Here is a 3,924-nt window from a genome sequence, read left to right as displayed (position 1 = left end):
GGTGGTCCTTGGCTTGTCAGTGGTTGGCTTGGGCTTGGCTTGGTGGTCGTGGCTGGGAGCACAGAGAAGCCTTCTACAGGAGATTAGACAGCGGCTCTATAGGCAAAGACCTCCATGGCTCCTTACAACGGATCCCAATGAAAAGAGGCAATCCATGGTTTTAAGACATTTATTGTCATGGCAGAAAGTCATACTCTACTTCTCAGAATGGGCCTGAGAATACCTTTTGCAGGGAGGAATGTCTGGGAATGAAAGCTTATTGACTAAGCCCTTCATGCCTTTAGGTACCTCATTAAAATCGAGATCTGTCTTGAGCCTTCCTACAGATCACGTCCTCTACAAATGGAGTGGCTTATAGCATTGCCCTTATGTGACTGATGACCATAAATCTATGGAGGGACTGTGGCTAGTGAAAGGGGCCTAGTGCCCGGGAATCAGGCAAAGCGCCTACTGTCCCTTCAGGGTCACAGGGGTTTCTAGCCTTAGTTCACCCAGGAACCAGACTACCTACCTCTCAAGGTCCCACAATGAACAACCAAAACACTGCTTGTTTAAAACAATAAGCAAGCACACTGCTTCCATACCTTTTGATGTGTGCCCACAGTAAGCATGGGGAGTACCATTCAAGTATCTCCACTGGGCAGATTGCTCTGCTTTTTGGGGAACACAAGATGTTGGAGAAGACACTTGGATAGTTAAGCAGTTCTTTCCAGTGAGGTTGGGGATAAACTACTGAATAGAAAAAGCATTGAGGTAAAGATGACTACTATTTTCTTTCTCTCCTGTATCCTCTCAGTTTCTCTCTGTTGATGTGGTGAGCCCAGGGACAGGGATTCAACAAGTTCCACCTAGGTAATCCATGACTATAATTTTTAGACATCTATATCAGAAATCCCAAGTGTCTGGAGTTACCAACAGTTGCTAACCACAAGATGTGGGTGCTAAGAATTGAACCTAGGTCCTCTGTATGAGCAGCAAGCACTCGTAACCACTGAACCACCCCTCTACCTAGGGTCACAGCAGTAAACTGAATTCTTTCATGTCAGGCATTTGTTAAGGTTGAGTTAAGAGGCAGATCGGTTGGAAGCTGGAGCTCACTGCACAGCCTCACTCTTCCTCTGAGTTCTGGTGGGATTATCATCAGTGGGCTTGACTAAGCTCCAGTCTACCAGCCGGATGCTTTCCTTCGTCTGTCCAGATTTTTGTAATTGTCCTCAGTCTGGATCATCCAGTCTACCCTTAAGAGAGCACAAATCCCTCTTCTTAAGGAATTCTTTTTCATGGTGGTTAAATATACATGACATAAAATTTGCCTGTTAAAACTATTCCATAGGGCCAGGGCGATGGCTCAGCGGGTAAAGGCACTTTCTGCCAAGCCTAAGGATTTGAGTTCACTTTCCAGCACACACGCCCACACTCATCCTGACACAGAGGTATATAAATAAATGTAGAAGTAAATAAATAAATAAAACTATAAAGCCATTTTATAGTGTAGCTTTCTGTGTTTGTTTGAAAACCCCCACTAACTAGATCCAGAACATTTCCACCCAACCCAAAGGAAAACCTCAGATCCACTAAGCTCTTCCCTGTCCCTCCCCACTCCAAGGCAGCCGATAGTCTGCCCTCTCTATGAACCTGTCTCTCTAGATAGGTCATAACGCTGGAGTCTACATTAAGTGGTCTTTTGAATCTGTATTCTTTTGCTTATCATGTGTTCAAAGACATAGTTCATTTATTTATTCACTCATTTATTTTTGTTTGTCGGGGTGTGTGTGTGTGTGTGTGTGTGTGTGTGTGTGTCTGCTTATCAGCATTCACATCATGCTTGTGCAATGCCTGCAGAGGCCAGAAGAGGGCATCGGATCCCGTGGCACTGGAGTTACAGAAAATTGTAAGCCAACTGATCCGGGTGCTGGGAATTGAAATTAGGTTCTCTGAAAGAGCACTAAGCCCTCTTATCCACTCTGCTATCTCTCTAGCCCCTTCCACACATGTTTTTCAAAACGTAAATAAATATAACACACACACATGCACACACAGCCCACTGTTGCAATCCCAGCACTTAGGAAGCTGAGAGGGGAGTCTGAAATACATTGTGAAATCCTATCTCAAAAAAAAAAACAAAAAAAAAAACCAAAAATCCATGCTGAAGCACACCCTCACAGTATCTCAGGAAGGGCTCAAGACTGCAGGAGCCACTGACTCTGCTTTCTGAACCTGCTGCCCTATAGCAGGCACACAGAGTCAAGATCACGGTAAACAAGTCCATGACACTTGACAGTCCATTACGCTTGAGTTCTCTGCTAGAGCAGGATGTACTCTTAACTGCTGAGCTGTCTCTCCAGCCAGCAGTGTGAAAGTTCAGTGCTTACATACAGTGTGTACCAATTGAATCAGGATAATTACTGTTTCTCTCTCCTCATCATTACTTTGTGTTTGGAGCCTTTGAACTCTCTTCTAGTTATTCATAAAATATAGCATAAGTTATGGTAGATTACAGTCACCCCATGAGCCTGTTACTATTCATAGGCTCTTGTTCACTTTTTGTTTAAATCCGTCTGCAATGTGTTGGCTTCTCCATTAATTTCAACCTCCCTGGCTTCTCTGCTTTGTGTCTCTTGATAATAACATAACTGGCTTTCATTTTCTTTTACAAAGTGTGTTTATATCAGCTTTACTTGTGCTCAGAACGAGCTTAGTGTTGTTCCAGTTTGCTTTCTGTTGCTGTGATAAACACCATGGCCAAAAGCACCTTGTGGGAGGAGGGGGTTTACTTGGCTTAGGCTGTAGTTCCTCCTAGACAGAAGCAGAGGCTGAACTGAGCCAGATACCACAGAGGAATGCTGCTTGCTGCCTTGCTTCTCCTGGCTCCCTCAGCTTCCTTTCTTATCCTTATCCCAGGCTTACCTGCCCAGGGATGGCATCACTCACAGTGAGCTGCGCTTCCTCCCCAACATCAATTGACAATTAAGAAGATGCCTCACAGATATGCCCATGAGCCAATCGGATGGAGGCCATTTCCCAGTTGAGTTCCCTCTTTTCTCAGGCGTTTCAGGTTGACAGCTGAAGCTATGCATGACAAATGTACTTCTGTCTTCTTTGGTGTCCCCCCACATACATTTATTTATTTGTGTGTGTGTGTGTGTGTGTGTGAGAGAGAGAGAGAGAGAGAGAGAAAGAGAGAGAGAGAGAGAGAGAGGGAGAGAGGGAGAGAGGAAGAGAGAGAGCATGGACACACATGCACTCACATACCATACATTTGTGTGGAAGTCAGAGGACAACTTGTGGGAGTTGATCCTCACCTTCTACCATGCATCCTGGAGATTGAACTCAAGCAGTAAGGTTTGACAACAAGCTCCTCTGCACCATTTTGCTGGCCCTCTGTTTTATTTGTTTCTGTATTTTTCTTTCTTTCCTACCATCTGGAAGCTATTCAGACTATTTTGAGTTCTGCTAGTGGTTATCTTTTTAATTTTAAGTACTGCATTTAGCCAATATGTCTTAGCTTATCATCTGAGAAAATAAACAATATTACTGGGTGCTCTAACATGCCCAGGATCAGAAGTGAGGAGGACATAACATCTGTCCCAACACTGGGAGTAACTGGGACCAGCAGGACCAGGCACACAGGAAGTCCGCCAGCCCAGTGGCTCAGGTTACTTCCAGTTCCACAACACCCAGAGGAGGCTCCACTCCCAGGTGCTCTAACAAGCCCAAGGTCACAGGATCCCAGAATCACAGGCTCATAGAGACAGCATAACTCTGAGGAGTTCTGACACAACCAGGATCACAGGAAGGACAAGCTTCAGTCAGATTTAGCAAGGGCAGGTAGCACTAGAGTTAACCAGATGCCGGAGGGGTGAGGGGGGCAAGCGTAAGAAAATAAACAACACAAACCAAGGTCACTTGCCATCATCAGAACCC

Source organism: Mastomys coucha, unplaced genomic scaffold (genome assembly GCF_008632895.1).
Source record: "Mastomys coucha isolate ucsf_1 unplaced genomic scaffold, UCSF_Mcou_1 pScaffold23, whole genome shotgun sequence".
Taxonomy (NCBI): domain Eukaryota; kingdom Metazoa; phylum Chordata; class Mammalia; order Rodentia; family Muridae; genus Mastomys; species Mastomys coucha.
The sequence above is the reverse complement of the archived record's forward strand: the minus strand, read 5'-3'. Positions refer to the sequence as shown.